Raw genomic sequence first — 18,743 nt, 5'->3', positions numbered from 1 at the left:
AAGAGAAAATCACGAAAACAAATTGTTAAGGTGTCAAATAATTAGGTCACGATCCAAAGAAATATTGAATTACTTGCAAACCGATTCGAACCGGCGAGGGTAATTTGGTCAATTCACCCCTAAAGCTGATACCTGACCTAACTGTTCAATAAAATTGGAGAAAAGAAAATTTCAGGATCAAGAATTAAATTAAAGAAGTAAATGGAAAAGAAATGAAAAAGGAATGAAAAATCCAAAAAAAAATCAAAAAGTTATGACATCATGCATGACATAAGCATGATGCAATAAATCTAATATTTAAAAATTTGAAATTTGTGAGATAATTATCTATTAAAAGAGCATAAAATAACAAAATGAAAAAAAATTACACTTCTTCTTCCATTTCTATCACCTCTCTCTCTCTCTCTCACTCATCTCTTTCCTTATTTCATCTTCCACCATTAATAACCATACCCCAAGCTTCACAAACCCTAATCTAGCCATAATTTCCCTAAGATTTCTTAAGTAAATCTTGTTCTTGAATCTTGACAAGCATCTTGTGAACAAAAAGGAAGAGGAAAGTGGAGAATTGAAGAATTAGAGAATTCACAAATTGAGGTAAGTGTAACTTTAAGCTTAGATTTTTATCAAATGCATGAATTTAAGTTTAAATGTGATGAAATTTCATTAGAAATAAAGAAAACTATGCTTGAATAATGGGAGTGAGAATTCGACAGCCATGGGGTTAGGAGATATTGAAGTGCTTTAGTTCAATTAATTATGTATGTAAGCTTGATTAAGCATGTAAAGATGATTAGAACATTTTAATTGTATGAATTATGAAGAATTTAGAAAATTAGGGTTCTTGACTTAGGGTTTGGGAGAAAAAAATTGAAGAAAATTTTGAGAATTGGCCAAATGATGTTATTGACCTTATTTGAGTTGAGAAATGGTCAATTGTGACCATTTGTAGTGTGTATGAATTGTTGGAACCAAGTTCCAATTTGGATTGGAGAGGGTCAATCTGCAGGTAACATGACCTAGGTCCCTTTGAGGGACCAAAACTAAAAATTTACCAACCCAATTAGTGTGAGGCCAATTGGGAATGGAACTAAACACAAAATGGCACATTTTTCATTTGGAAATCATGCCCAGAAAGTGACCATAACTTAGTAAACAATTAGGCCAAATCTGGAATTGGCAAATTGACTTGTACAAAAATGACCAAATGAATAGTAGTTACGTAAATAACTATAACTTGGTCTAGGAAGGTCCAAATGACCTGAATTTTTACTAGTAGAAAGCTAAGACATAGCCCTACAACTTTCATGAAGACAACAAACCAAAATTTTGACCATAAACTATCCAAAACTCACCGCAAATAACCCATAAAACCGCCATTAACCAAGAAATGTCCGCAATTCTTGGTAACACTAAACTGACTAGCCATGTTCAAATGGCCATAACTAAGACTACAAAAATCCAAATGGAGTGATTCAAAAAGAGAAATAAAATTAAGACAATAAAGAACAACTTCTATGAAGAAAATGTAGTCAAATTTCCACATCAACAATACGAATGGAACAGTGCAAAAAAGAAAACCAAAAATAAAAATTTGAAATTTGTTCCTAAAAGACTTAAGTTTTGAGAAAACAACCAAAACTAATAAATTAGGTAACCAAAATGTGGTATGTAGGTGAAATTAGAATTCCCATACCTATTAAACATTAGAAAGTCAACAAATTGACTTGAATAGTATCGTGAATAGTAACCCCGAAATACAAATTTTAAAGAACGTCAAATTAAACATATTAAACATAGATATAAATAGTTTTGAAATTATTTTTGGACTTATAATATTTATGATACTGAAACACTATAAAATTGTGTGTTTCAGTTGAAAAGAATACCGAAAGAACCCAAGTATCGAGTTAAGGCCAAGAGGCGACTCGCTAAGGTTTGTGCACTATATTAATATTCTTTAAAATTCATTTGCTAAGTGCATGAAATGAATTACTTATATTGGAAATTGTGTATTATACTTTTGACTTAAGTTGTTGAAAGTTTACTTGTATGTGTTTGAAATGGCAATAAATGTTTAGTAAATTGTTAAGATAGTTTTGAAACCACAGTTGTCATGACCATATATTTGAATACCTCACTAGCATCACTAGTGGGAAGAAATAGTTTCAATTTTGATTCCTCTCCGTCAAGTGTTGAGGTGTGTGCTAGTAGACGAAGAAATTGAGTGGGTACCGTAGTTTGAGCTAGCTAGCTTTGTGATTTCATAAGCCTCGGCTATTGAGATGAATATGTTTTAAATGGCATGATATAACTATGTATTTTTATTAAATTGTTTTGAGACTTCTTAAATGAAATTGTTTAGACAAAAATTTATAAATCATGTTTTGTGTCTTTTTCATGTTCAGTTCAATAATTGAATAAATGTGATTTGAATTATGCATAAACTGTTATTTTAGTATGTTGTGCACCACTGAGTCATAGTACTCAGAGATGACTGTTATTGCTGTCGCAGATATAAAGACTAGAGGAGCAGCAGAGTGAGCTACTAAGGATCTTGGAACTACCTTTCCTGAAGTTTTGTCGGGTATAAATTTATACCCTGAATGTAATATTTATATTTGTGCATGTAACTGTATGTATATGTAAAAACTGGTCATGAGCAGTTGTATAAAGTTGTAATAATATCATTTTGGATTTGCTAATGTACAATGGTTGATAAATGTAATTTGTTTTTACTTTAATGAAAAAAATGAATAGAAATATTGAGTTGTGAATTATTGATTTGAATTTTGGAATTTGAGAAATGATGTTGAAGTTTGTTGTGGTAGTTGTTGAATTGATGAAACAAATTATTGGAAGTATTTTTACAGGTATTTGAAGAACTGTTTTATTAAAATACAGACGGCACTCTGCCAAAATTTTTCTAAAATTTGCGAACAAATAAAAATGGACAAAAAATTTTAACTAGTTTTCAAATTCTAATTAAATATTTTTAATACCTATTAGAAAATGCTCACAACTTCTAAAAAGTAAGAAAATTGTTTTTAAAATCCCTTGTAGGGTACTTAATGAGTTATCGGTAGGTGAAGTTCGATAGTTCATTAAGTATTCTACGGGATCATGTTATGTCTTACAGAGGGGTAAGGTGTAACAATTTCATATCTCATTGCTAATTAGTGATGAGCCTAGTGAGTCACACACATACACAAGTAATCACCAAATTAAATGTGATTTAATTAATTAGTTAAATAGTTTAATTAATTAATTAAATATGTTTGGTTTGCAATTAGATTGCAAAGCCCCTATCATGGCTTCAAACCAAATCTAGGTTATTAGATGTATAGTATAAGTTAAATTTATATTTAAAGTATTTAAATATGAATTTAATTATGAGAAAATAATTAATAGAGATTAATTAATTAATTTATATTTGATGTAAATTGATTAGAAGAAGAGAAATAATTATTTTGGGTTGAGAACTCAAAATTAAGACACAAGGGTATTTTGGTCATTTCACAAGGTGACATGTGGCACCATAAGCTTACCATTTGTGTTTTAATCATGTAAGATTATCACAGTCAAGATTAAATCTAAGTCTGACACTTGGCATAATGTGATTGGGTCAATTAAACTAAGAGCCAATCAGAAGGTGACATGTGGCAAGGGTTTTAAGTAATGACCTAGCTATATAATGTGCTGTTATGAAAGAGTAAAAGGATAAGCTATTGTTTTTCATATGTGCCGCCACCCTTGGAGTGCTCTTCCTCTCTTCTTCTTCATCTCTCATCAATTCAAAGAGAATTGTCAACATTCTCTTGAATTAAAAATACTAGAAATCGTTTCTAGTGTCCTGTATACATCTGTAATCTCTCTAAAGGCAAAACCTGAATTTCTAATTGATTGGAAAGGCTTGAGAAGCTGTTCAAGGGGCTGCCATTGGTGATCTTGGCATGGACAAGCTAGAGGGACAATATCTGGTATCCTAGGTGCATCCTAAAGGTGCCAAACACAACTACAGTGCATCAAAAGGTTAGTGCACTTATTCTTGATCTAATCTAGGGTTCTAAAGAATTAATCTGTTAATTCTAAAATCTTGAATGACAAATATAGATCCAAAAACATATTAAAAGAGTTTTAATATGTTGTTTAACATTGAAATCAAATAGATAAACAATGAATCTTGCATGATGCATGACACCCTAGAAGAAAAATTTTGAATTCAATTATCTAAACTTATATTTTTCATGCTTCCGCTCCTTCAGCTTGTGGTGCTATAACTAAATGATGTTATACCACAATATATATGCAAGCCAATCATGCATAATATCATGAATCATGTTTCTAAATATTTTATTTCTATAATACAAATGCAATCCTACACAATTCAATAAGACATTTAATTGCATACATTTTCAAGATTTAACATTTACAATCAAAGTGCAAGCATTGTATGAATACCTTTTTCACATACTCCTTTTTTTTTATTTATTCCTTAGCCCAATTACAATGTCTAGACAATTCAAGTGACAAGAATCCTCATTATGGCATATCGCCAAGTATCCATATCATGGCATAAAGCCAAGTATCCTCATCATGGCATAAGCCAAGTTATTGTGCACAATTTCAACAATTGACTAGTCAATTTCCTCATGCCATCTATTTTAGACTTAGAATGGGCATACACATTATTAATATTACATGTAATTTATTCAATCAAAACATACTTACCAATTTCCCTTTTTATCATAACTCATTCATAATCAATATCATTAAACACAAACACCATTGCAAATTTCCAGTCAATTCAGATAAATAGGGCAACAAATTTAAAATTCCACCAAAACTTCTAGGAACAAGGGTTTCATGCCATACTTTCCAGAATCCAACTTTCATATGTCTATTTCAATCACCACTTTGAATCATATCAAACTCAGGTCTACATCTCAAGTTATGAAATTAAAAGGCGCAACCTGCTCTAGACTTTAATCACATTCAGAGTAATAATAGGAAATGTAAAAATTTCACTATACAGCTGGCAAAATCAATTCTTGGCCATAACTACAAAGTTTCAGGACATTCATTAAGCTTTCTAACGGTTCAAGAATCACACTATTTGAAGTTCTATAACACAAGTTATGAATTTTTAAAATTAATTGTCTAGCTTTTAGAAACAATCACGTCAGTTTTTCATATTTGAGTAATAAAAAGTTTTGCCTTCAAACCTCATCTTAATAGGGGAATTAGGCTTAACATGAAACAAGGTTTTAGGGCATTCATCAAGGTTTTCATAGACATAAAGATCACAGAAATTCAACTTTTCTAGCCCAAGTTATGAATTTTTAAATATAACTGATTCTGCAACTCACTGGCAGAACCAAGGTTCCATCACCCCTACTAGCTATCCTTTTCACTATATTGTAATTCCCCCTTATCTCTAATGATATCCCTACTCAAACTTGATCAAAAATAAAGATTATAGCACTAACCTTAGTTGTAAACTAGCTATTGCCCCTTCTCCCTTCAATCTCCCACAAAACCCTTCAAGAATTTGGTATCTTCAAGCTTCAATCACTAAGCTTTCTTACTCCTTTTTCTTAAGCCTTTAGAAATGGAATGACCTAGGGTTTTTGTTGGATGTCTCTTCTTCGAATCTTGAGAGAATTTGATGTTGAAACAAAACAAAAGAAAGGGAAAGAATGGTTAAGTTGGCCGACTGCCTTGGGGAAATAAGGAGAGGTTCTTTGAGTTATTACCCAATGGTCGTTAGTGAGGTTTCAACTTCCTATTGGTTGATCACTTTATCATTTCAAAATTTTCCCTTCAACTTTATAATTGATTCAAGTTAGTCTTCCAATATTTTATTTATCCCTTAACTTATTAATTAATTCATTTTAGTCCTCTAACTCTTGGTGGCCAACTTCCTAGATATGAATGGAAACAATTTCACACACAATTAATTTTACAATTCCTATGAATTCTTTTAGAATAAATGGAGGATGTTACAACTTTAACTCTATTTTGCAAATTATTAATTAGTATATCATTTTAATTATACTATTCACTAAGCTGCATTCATTTTTCAATGATTTTGTTGCTAATTTCCTCAAATTCTATAACTTTCTCTTTAAAAGCATCAAACAAATGTGTCAAGAGCTTCTGCTTGGGCCATTTGCAAGGTGGATCAAACCACTAAAAAAAATTAAAACAGTAATTTTCTAGAATCAATTGTCTATTAATATCAACTATTAATAAACTTATAAAGTGCTTTGTCAATACTTCAACTCTACTTGGTAAATTATTAATTAGTATATCATTTTAATCATATTATTTACTGAGATGTATCAATTTCTTAGAGATTTTGTTGTTAATTTTCTTCAACTCTATAACTTTCTCCTTAAGATTATTTCTTTATTGAAGCAAATGTACCAATAGCTCTTTTTTCGGGCTATTTATAAGGTGGATAAAACCACTAGAAGAAATTAAGAACGGTTATTTTCTTGAATTAATTGTCCATTAATATCAGCTATCAATAAATTTATAGAGTGCAGCTCTCAACCACAATAGTCAAAATAAAAACTATTATAATTACTTCTCAAGTACCACATACTAATAGTTTATTGATAGTTGAATCACTGTGACATCAATCAAACGTGACGATTTAATTGGTAATTATGTAAACTTTAGTGTTTAATTATAAAAATTGACAAATTTCATGATTTTTTTTGCAATTAATCTAATTTAGAATACTTATGATACCGAGACTATCAGTTTAAATGAATCTCCCCTAGTATCTGAATCAGCCCCTTGTGGCATGAATTTTCATACTTTAATTAAATTTTACTTAAAAAAAAAAATCTGCAAACTGATACTAGTGAGAAATACTGGGAAATGATGAGTTGTTCATAAATATATATATATATATATATATATATATATATATGTATAATATACAATGAAGAGGATATTTATATTAACTTATAGACTAGTTAAACCAACTTATAAATTATAAAAATAAATTGACCTCTCTGTTTATAATAATTTTTTTAAATATAAGTTGAGTTTATAAGTTAAAAAAAAATAATTTAGAGCTAGTTTTTCATTTTAGTAATCATAATCATATGCTTATAAGTTATTTTGATAAATTATTTTACTATATTATTCTAATTTAATTTTTAAATTTTCATCATAATATCATTTACTATCCTTTTTAATCATTTTAATAATAAATATACTTATAAGCTATTTTTTACTAAACATTATTTGTCGCTTATAATTATTTTAATTAAACACGTAACTATTTAAAATTTTAAATATTTATAAATTTAAATTTATAAGCTTATTTTCATAAATTAAGCCAAATACCTTCTAAATAAAATTTAAGGTTCTTAATTCCATTTTTAATTATTCCCAAATTACACATGTCTCTTCAAAATGCCGATCTCTCTATGGCTTTAAAAGTTAAGTCTAACTTGTGAGAGCAGAACAAATTATACATTCCATATCCAACTATTATAGAGTTACCAAAAATAAATTAATTGTAACACCCCAAAATTTTAAATTTTATTATTTTATGAGTATTTTTGGTATTTTAATTTTATTTAAATTTTAGGAATTTTTTTTGAGATTTTTCGGATTTTAAAAATCGGGTTCGATTTTCCGAAAATATAAACTTTGATGATTTTTAAAAATTAATTTAAAGACCACGTGGCAAAACTAAAAATATATTTAGAGTCTATGAATTTTTCTGAGTTTTCTGAAATTTTTTCGGAATTTTTGGACATCGTTTTCGGTCCCGATGTATAATAAAAATTCAAAATTTTGTATTCCGAATCGAACCGGATCGGATCGGACCGGTCGAATCGGACCGGCTCCTTTTCTTCTTCTCTTTTCTTCCGCGCGTCCCGACCTCCTCCCCTTCTCTCTCTCTTTTCTCTCTCCTCCCTCCTCCCCTTGCCGCGCCGCCACCTCCCCTGCCTCCCCACCTCGCCAGCGCCCCACTTCAGCCTTCCCCCACGGCCGGCCACCTCCTGGAACACCGAAAAACGGCCCCAGAAACAACGCGCAGAGCGCGCGCGACTCCTCGGCTTTTCGGCCAAAATCCGGTCGATCCGGCCACCAATTGGACCGGGTCTTGTGTCTAAAATTATCTACTCATCGAGAGCTTTCCATAGACACCAAGAACACTGAAATCCATTGAGCGGTTTGTCCAATTTTTGTTCAGGAAGTTTTAGCCCATTTTGATTTTTGGGCTAGATTTCTCGCAAACCATGAATCCCACGAGAAAACCGAGAGTACCTGAGCGCTCCACTCGTCGAGAGCTTCGCGGCGACATAAATTTCGAATTTTTCCGACACCGCTTGGTGGGTCCTACTAACTTCGCAGTTGTCTTTCGATCATTAAATGAGCTTAGAAAATTCTGAAAATTTATGTACTAACCCCGTGTTGTGGGCTTCGTAGGTATCTTCAATTCGCGAAATTCGACAGCTTGTCCGAGTTCTGGAATTTCCGCCGCATGCACTGCTACGTAAAAGTCTCCGAATTGGACCGAAGTTTTGGCTACCCCCCATTGTTAGACGTCCCGAGCGCGTCCCTGGAGTCGGAATCAGCAAAGGTAAACCCGAACCTTGCTTTTTCGTAATTTTCTAGTGCTTAAATAGGATTAAAAATTCATAAAATATTCGTGGTAGCTCAGAAAATTATGATTCTTTTTGCAATAGCCTAGTAATATCGCTAAGGACCGCGGGGCAAAGTTTTATAATTTTTAGAGCTTGTTTGGGTAGTTTTTGCAAAAATGATCAATTATAAGGACTAAATTGAAATTTTACATATTGTGATGGATGACTGATTTGATGGGGCCCAGGAGGGGCTGTGTGACGTGATTGAGTTGTGGATATATGGATTGTGAATATAGAAGTGTGTTTTGAGCCATTTTGCAGGTTTGGTAGGTCCTAGGTATAGGGGAGACTCACGGATTTTCTGCACGACTTAGACGATTTGGTCTTTTCTTGATTGTATTGAGTCATTTGTATTAAATAATTGTAATGTAATTGTCAGTGAGCCGATGACCTTCTTCCTCCGCCTAGCCGCCACAAGAATCGTTGTCAAGTCTGTGAGTAAAATATTAATTTTAATTGTAATTTCACTATTATTATATGTTCAAGCATGCCCATGCATCACTTATATGCATATATCTATGTAGATAAACTTTAGGCACGATTTATGTTGCATTCATAACTGTGAAAGTGTCATGTATGTTGTTGTGGTAATTTGGAGCAGTGTGTGTGCGTTGGCGTGCGTGTGATGTGGTGTGGACTATGGATAGGACGGGTAGACACGGCTTGAGATCTTCGCTGGGACCCGGTCCTTCGGGGTAGACACGGCTTGAGTTCTTCGCTGGGACCCGGTCCTTCGGGGTAGACACGGCTTGAGTTCTTCGCTGGGACCCCGATTTGGTTATTAAGTGGAAGTCCGAGCTGAGTTCTTCGCTGGCACAGTTGGAATTAAGAGAGCTGTATAGAGGATCAGCTCCCATATATATATTATGATTGATGTTACTGGGTGTGTGAGTGCTCCAAATTACCTTTTTGATGTTATAATGTGAAATTATTGCTGGTGTTGCACTTCACTCCATAGGGTGCATTAGTTTTAGATAGTTATAGAGATTATGGTTAAAATTGATATTTTACTCTCTGAGTCGAACGCTCACTCCTGTTCAATATTTTTTCAGGCTACAGGAGAATTTTATTGTGGTTAACCTGCTTTTCTTCTTCGCAGGTTGTTATTCAGTATTTGTGTAATTTTATTTACTCCTAGATTTTTCGCATGTGTTAGAATTATTTAAATGATTCGGGTCTGTAATATAATTGTTATGTGGACCTGTAAAATTATTATATACATGTTTGATGGACTGGATGAGGGAGCTGAGCTCCTATATATCTTTATGTTGATGTGAGTATGTGGAGGGTGAGCTGAGCTCCCCAATTGATGATATATTTTGTTTACAGGTCGGGTGAATCAAAAACTCCCCGTTGAAAGGTCCACTTTATGGCCGGACTCCGTCCGGTTGATTTCGTGAAATTGGGCCCAAATGGGCCTTAGAGTTGGGTTAAGTGAATAGTTAGGCTTACTACGGGCCTCGGAGGCTTTAGACTGGCCCAGGTCCTAGTGCCGGTCTGGCCCATAGGTTGGGTCGTGACATTAATATTTATGTTATTCACAAATTAATTATATATCATTTAAAAATAATAATTTGACTAATGCATAACTAGTAAAAATTTACTAATTATATTAATATTACCAAATTTATGGTGCAATGCGCAATTTGTTAATAATTAATAATTTTTTAAATTTACATTACTCTATAATAATTATTTATAATCTTAATATTAAATTAATGTTATTATTATTTTTATTCTAATATATATTGGAGGTATTATTTTTTTAATATAGTTTTTTAATAAAAGACTTACTCTATGGAAAGTAAATCAAAATAAAAGAGAAAAATGTATTAAATATTTGAGCATATCATATTACCTCTTTTTTTTTAGCAGATAAATTAATTTTATTTATAAATGGTGACAGTGATCTACAATAAAAATCCGTCTCTTAAATTAAAATATTATATAAAATTATTTTCTCGTGTCACTAATAATTGCATATAACTATTTTTCTTATGAGAATTCTTCAATAACACTTTTTTTTAATTAAAATTTTACACCACAATCGATATATTAACAATTTAAATTTTTAAAAATTACATTAATTTATAGAATTTAAATAAATATCACAATTCATCCACAATAGTATTAAGTAATAATACTTTTTGTTAAAGAAATTATGTATCTTTTATTGTTTGCTATGGAAATAAATGACTAATTGTTATTTGTTAGCATTTTGATAGTTTTTTTTTTTGCCAAATTTTGATATATCAATTAAAGCAAAATGTTTAATTTAGTCCTTGTATTTATTAAAAAAGTTTAATTTAATCCATTTTCAATTTTTTATCTAATTTAACTCAAAATTCTCAATTTAAACTCAATTTAACCCAATAAGTTTAATTTCTTAATTTTGAAATTAAATTTTTTTATTTTTTAATTTAACCTGATGTTGTTATATCTAATCAATTCTATATTTTACTCATTTCAATTACTAATTTAAGCATTAAAGAGGTTATCAAATCAATCCAACCGGTGTTCACTCTCTTATCTTGCAGGTCCATATCAATAGGAAAAATCCAAGAACAATATCATTAGATTTTTTTTGCCAGTATAGACCTGCAAAATAAGAGAGAGAATATTGATTGGACTCGCTTATGCAACCTCTCAAATAATTAATTCAATAATTAAAATTAAATATAACATAAAATTGATTATGAGATAACAGCATCAAAATTTAAAAATTAAGAAATTTCATTTTTTATTTTTTATTTTTAAATTAAATTAAACTTAAATTAAAAATTTTAAATTAAATTAAATAAAAAATTAAAAATGACTAAATTTAAGCTCCGTATAAGAGTGTAATTCAGTTTTAAGCATATTAACTAATATAAAAGGAAATAAATTTAATATTTTCTATTAATTGTGTATAAATTTGATAATTTTTTTTAATTAATACGCATTATTTGATACTGAGCTGCGAGATCTAAAATTACTTTAAAAAAATATAATTTAAATATTATTAAAAATTATTATTTTAATATTATTAAATTAATATTTATTCAATTTAATTTTAAAATATTTTTTAATTAATATATTTAAAAAATAATTTTCTGAACCACAATCCGCTGCAACTGCAAAGCGGTAAATTGATGCACACCTATGATTCGTACACAGGGATACAGCCAAGGAAAACCAAGCCCCACGTGCCAATTGTTTCCTCTCTCTTTTTATTTTTTTAATATATTAATTTATTTCGTAGACGTTGCGCAGTCAACTTTTGACAGCCTAGCCACAGTTTCACAATGTAGACCTAACAGTACCACAAATCAAATTAACCTTGTTTTTCCCTTAAATTACGGTTGTACCCCTTGACAACTTCTCCCGTGAGTGTAATATTCCTGGATTCCTTGTAGTGCCACTACAGTAACTGAAGTACGATACTGAATGTAATTTTAATATTAAAAAGGGGAAATTATAATACATGCTATTTAAATTTTCATTTTAATTTTAAATAATTTTATTTTCATTATTAATTAGTTAATAAATAAATTAGAAAAAAATTATTTGATGTGATATTATTTATTAATCATTATTTTTTAAATTATATTTATTTGTCAATAAATTTTTGCATGAGTAATATTAATTATTTATTTTAAAATTGTAAAATTTTAAATTCAAATCAATAAATTTTGATTGAGTATGTTGAAATTATTCTTTAGATAATGAGGCTATGGATCCTACATAAAACCAAAGTCAATGACTGAATTTCAATTAAAAATATTATTTGAGAGTAGTTTTGAGCGTGAGAGTTGTGAAAGGTTTGATTGATTGAAATTGTGGTAATTAATAAGAGAAGCTGGTGGTTATGTGAGATTTTAAGTTGTTATCTGACATTGATGTTTTAATATTAAAATGGGGTAAATTTGTTATTAGAATTGTTATTGAGAAAAATATTATTTTGATATATATTAATTGGAGAGTAGTAAAAAAATTAAACTAAATTTAATAAATTTTAATTATAAAAATATTAATATAATAAAATAAATTTTTTTAAATTACTTTTTTTGAAAAGTTATCTTATTATTTTAGTGTTTTAATAACTAAAATATGTTAAATTTAATTTTAATTTTTTAAAATACTTTCTAACTAATATATTTGAAAAAAAATATTTTTTTCAATACTGTTACTACCCAACCTATAGGCCGGACCAGCACTAAGACCTGGGCTAACTTAAAGCCCCCGAGGCCCATAGTAAGCCTAATTATTCCTCAACCCAACTCTAAGGCTCATTTGAGCCCAATTTCAAGAATTCAATTGGACAGAGTCCGACTATAAAATGGACCATTCAACGGGAAAATTTTTACTCGTCCGATCTGTAAACACAATATATAATAAATTGGGGTGCTCAGCTCACTCTCCACATAATCAAAATATCATAACTCAAATAGGAGTTCAGCTCCCTCATCCAATCCCATCATGCATACAATTAATAATTTTACAGGTCCAACATAACTTTTATAATACAGGCCCAAAAAATAAAAAATAAAAATAAAATAAAAAAAATAAGTGCTTCTAACACATGCAGAATCTAAAATTTAACTCAATTATACAAAATACATTAAATACTATTAATGGACTTGCGAAGAAGAAGAGCAGGTTAGTCACAACAAATAATCCTCCTGTAGCCTGAAAAAATAGATTAATATGAGTGAGCGTTCAACTCATAGAGTAAAATACCAATTTTAATCATAATCTCTATAACTATCTAAAGCTAATGCACCCTGTGGAGTGAAATGCAACATCATCATAATTTTCATATCATAACAGCAAAAAGGCAATTTGGAGCATTTACACACCCAATATTGTCAAGCAATACATATATGGGAGCTGATTCCCTATACAGCCCTCTTAATCCAACCTCTGTCAGCGAGTGTTTCTCAAGCCGGATTTTCGCTTAATAAACCAAATGCGGGGTCCCAGCGAGTGTCTCTCAAGCTGTGTCTACCCGTCCTGTCCATATCCAATACCATACCACACGCACGCCATGCACACACACTACTCCAAATTATCACAAATAACATACATGGCACTTCAACAATTATGAATACAATATAAAACATGCCTAGTGTTTAACTATATAGATACATATTTATAAGTGATGCATGGGCATGCTTGAACATATAATAATATCGAAATTACAATTAAAATTAATATTTTACTCACAAACTTGAACCGAGGTCACTGCGGCAGCTGGGCGGAGGAGGAAGGCTGTCCCGGCTCACCTGACAATTTCATTGCAATTATTTAATATATTTGACTCAATACAAGTTTAGAAAAGACACCCTAAGTTGTACTGAAAATCTGGCAGAGTCTCCCCTATACCTATGACTTAACTAACCTACAAAATGGTTCAAATAACACTTCTAAACTCAACTCATATCTCATCATCATTATATAGCCCTCCTAGGCCCTCCAAACAAAGCAATAATCACAACATCAGACAACTCAATTATAAGACTTCAAAAATAATATTTTTCAAAAACTATCCAAACTAACTTTAAAAATTCTATAAACCTATCCCGCGATCCTTAACAATATTATAAGGCTATTGCAATAGGAATCGTAATTTTCTTATCATCCACGGATATTTTATAAATTTTATTCTAACCCAGTACAAGGCAAAAATTGAGTAATGTAGAGTTCGAGTTTACCTATACCAAATCTGACGACTGGAACGCATTCAGAATGTCTGAAAACTATGGGGTAGCTTATAATCTTGACCCAATTCTGAAATGGTTCCAGCAGATTATTTGCTCGGCCCGAAATTACGGATCCAGGAGACGATTGAATTTCTATGATATGAAAGTACATACGCGAAATCCACAACATCAGAGTTAGAATAAAAAATATATATGTATATATATAATTATTTAAAAATTAGGGATGTTACAAATACCAATTTCAACGACAATATTAAATAGACCTTAAGAGGGAGAAATACAAGCAAGTGACCTTATTGAATTATTTGCAGAGCTAATTATTACAGGAGTACTAAAAAATAATACTTTTTCAAATATAATAAATTAATTTTTATTAAATTATAAAGAGATGAGACCCATATTTTTTAGAGAAAATGTGTATGTATATAGATGCATATACACTGAATGCCCATAATAATTTCTATGTTTACAGGATAATTTTTATATTTTAGATTTGGTTTATGGCTTTATGCCAAATTCTAATAAAAAGGAAAATTGTTTTCCATTTATTAAAAAAAAATAAAATAAAAAGACAAAGATTTAATAGTGTAATTAACATATAAAAATTGATTGTAAACCAATTAACACCATAATTACAGCTAATAAATTGTATTTGATATATAATACACTTAACTAGACCAACTCAAAATCAATGATAATATTGGCATCCAATGATCATTTTGTGCTATAGTCAAAGCTTTTTCTTTTTGCTTTTGGGTTTGGTTTTGACATTTTGTTAAATTTAAGATCTATACAGAATTTAATCTATATATTATATGCTGGTGTTAATTATTAGAATTTAAGAAAAAAAATTTACTTAAATTTAATTTATTATAAATTTAAAATATAAACATATAAATTTCATCTGTTTTATACATAAATTTTATTATATATATTATATCTTCAATTTATAATAAATTAAATTAAGGTAGTTTTGAAATCTGAACTGCATTCAACAATTTATAGTCATAGAGCTAGATGTAGATTTAATTATGGGCCTATTCAAAACTAGAATTAAGCTGGTTTAAACTGATCAAATTTGTGTTTTGATTCGAACTGTAAATGAATTGAATTGAAATTTAATTAAAACTGGTCGATTTGATTTTGAATAAAATTATATTTTTTTATTTAAAAATTAAAAAATTAGACTTTTGGATTTGAATTGGACCAAATCAAACAAAAATCAAAATTAAAATCAAAACTTTATGGACTTCAAAATTTGGTTTAAATTCACCATTTGATCAAATAAATCATTTCATATTTCAACTTTACGAAAAAAAATCTCGTAATACCTTAAACTTTTAAAATATTTCATAAAATATTTCAATTCCAGTAAACATTCTATAATACACCTTAATTCTTGTAAAATAAAATTAATAAAAGGCAATTTGATTTTTCTGTTTACATAATTCATTTATGTGTAATTGAAAAGGTCCATTGATGTTTTGTTAGAAATTCTATTCTTAAGTTTTAAGAATATGAGTGATAGTATTTATAGCACAAAGTATCATAAATTGGTTCACAATCTAAGATACTTCACAAAAGACATGACTTATCCAGAAAGATTGTAATCATATTTGTTCCCAAATTATTAATATGAGATATAAATAAGTTGGAGTGGTGAGTCTCATGCCACATAACAAACATGATAGACACTTATACACGATAAGTAGACCGAACCAGTGACGCTTATGACAAGCACATGAAGTTTACTCTTGTCAATGCATTGTCATATATCATATCAGTGCATATAATCTTTAGACCTGAGATAACATAGTTATCTTGTATATAGGTGGTTTGAGTTTGATCTCGCTTTCATACTGCATCGTGTATGGGTATATGGGCATATGTTGTCTCCTACTAGTTATATATGGAGATAGGTGTTGATCAAGATGGAATCCATTACCCTAAGTAAATAAAGATAAAATCCTATGTTTATTTAATTATTCTTGATGACTTAAGTTCCTGGCCAGGACAGATAGATTTAGTCAGAAAAAAGTTTTTGACAAGAAAATCTAATTAATCAAGAATTAAAATTAAAAGAGAACATAATATTCATAGCAAATGGAGTTTGACATTAACCATGACTCCAGCTAGAATTGGGATTTTGTAATGGAGAGATTCTAGTGCATGGTAACATATAATTAAAGGTTCATTTAAGGTATTCTTTATTACTGATTGGGTAGCCATGGTATGCTATGCTAGGTGTCAACCATAGTATATGAGATGCCTGAAATGATTTAGAGAAATCATTTACGGTAAGAAAGAGTTCTAATGATATTAAGAGATAATATCATTTCTCATTGCTAATAAGTAATAAGCCTAGTAAGTCACACATCTACACAAGTTAATCACCAAGTAAAATGTGATTTAATTGATTAATTAAAGAGTTTAATTAATTAATTAATTAGGTTTGGTTTGCAATAAGATTGCAAAGTCCCTAGCATGACTTGAAACCAAATCTAGGTTATTGGATATATAGCATAAATTAAATTTATATTTAAATTATTTAAATATGAATTTAATTGTGAGAAATTAATTAATGAAGATTAATTAATCAATTAATTTATATTTGATATAAATTAATTTGAAGAGGAGAAATTATAATGTTGGGTTAAGAACTCAAATTAAAAAGTAAAGGTAAATTGGTCTTTTCACATGGTGACATATGGCACCATGAGATGGTTACACATGGCACCTTGAGATGGTTACACATGGCACCATACAAGCTTGCCACTTATCTTCCCATGATGGAAGACCATCTTTTTGTGATTTAATTGGAGCTTGACATTTGGCTTGATGAGATTAAGTCAAACAAAAGTAAGATTGGATCTTATGATGACATGTGGCAAGGGAATAAGTGAGTGTCGACTTTTGTATATAAGGGAAAAGGAAGAAAGAGAAATCATTCTTCTTCCTTCTCTCCATTTGGACGGCAACTATGGTTCTCATTCTCCTCTATCCATTTCTTATTGATTCAAAGAGAAAATATTTGTTTCCTTTGAATTAAAATTGCTAGAAAAGGTTTCCAGTACCCTATACACCCATACACCCTCACTAAAGCTTAAAACCACAATTACAAGTGGTTGGCAAGGCTTAGGAAGTCAAGATTGGGGCTGCCATTGGTGTGCTGATGCATACATTTTGCATAGTCATTTAGGTCTAATTTTATAACCATTTTTATTTGATTATTAGTCATTTTTAGCTAATTTCATTAGTTAATTAGTTAGTTTTTCATAGTTGTCAATTTTGCATTAATTTGTAATTTTTACTTTGTTTTGTAGGAAAAATGGTGTTTTTGAAGGACCGAAGAGAATTTTGCCATTGAGGAGTGTCTTCTACAGCCAAAGATGTCAAAAACAAGTTTTCAAGCTGAAATATGCATTGATCAAATTGTGCATAACTTGCCGCATAAGCTATGCAGATCTGCATAAGGAGAAAAATCACTGTTCCAGAACCAGCCGAAATGTGCATAAGGAGACTGCATAGCTTATGCACATTCACGCCTCCCTTATGCACTTTCACGGAATTGTGCATAACCTATGCACCAAGTCATGCAGTTTCGCATAAGTGACCCAGAACAATAAATCGCATAAGGGACTGCATGACTTATGCAGTCCACTTATGCAGTCCCATAAAGAGTTCATTAATGAGCTGGCAGAAGATTCCCTCAGATAATTCCTCCTTGAACATACCATTTTAGGGCTCCATGTCAGAAAATACTATAAATAGTCCCATTTTCCCATTTTAAAGGGAGACAAGGAGCAGAAAAGGAAAGGAGAGGAGAGGCAGAATTTGAAGAGTCACTTTCACCTTCCACACCATTTTCAACCAAGATTTGCAGATTTCTTTCTTTCCTTACATTTTTCCACATTTCTAGTGTTTAATTTCTTATTCCTTAGCTTAGATTAAAGCTTTATTTCCATTTAAACTCAATACATCTTGTAAGCATTATGGATAGTGAGTAGTTTACTTTTGATTCTGGAGTAAGGGTTGTAATATTTGAGATATTTTGTGGATTTTGATTGGGTAATCCATATTTTGTGGTCTTAATGAGTTTTATTCATTTCTTGTGTGCTTAATGACATGCTTAGTGTAGGATCCCATTAAGTAATGTTCTTAATCCATGGTTGAAGCACCAAAAGGAGAAGGCCTTGTGATAGATAATCAAGGAATTGGACTTAATTAACTTAGATCTAGAAATAGACTAAGGATTAAGAGGATTCACAGATTAATTAAAGAACTTAATGGGTCTTAATTAATTCTAACTCCACGAAAGTAGAATTAGATTGATTAAGGCACTCTTTGTCTCACTCGAAAGGGA

The sequence above is a fragment of the Hevea brasiliensis genome, chromosome 3 (genome assembly GCF_030052815.1).
Source record: "Hevea brasiliensis isolate MT/VB/25A 57/8 chromosome 3, ASM3005281v1, whole genome shotgun sequence".
In the NCBI taxonomy this organism is placed as follows: domain Eukaryota; kingdom Viridiplantae; phylum Streptophyta; class Magnoliopsida; order Malpighiales; family Euphorbiaceae; genus Hevea; species Hevea brasiliensis.
The sequence above is the reverse complement of the archived record's forward strand: the minus strand, read 5'-3'. Positions refer to the sequence as shown.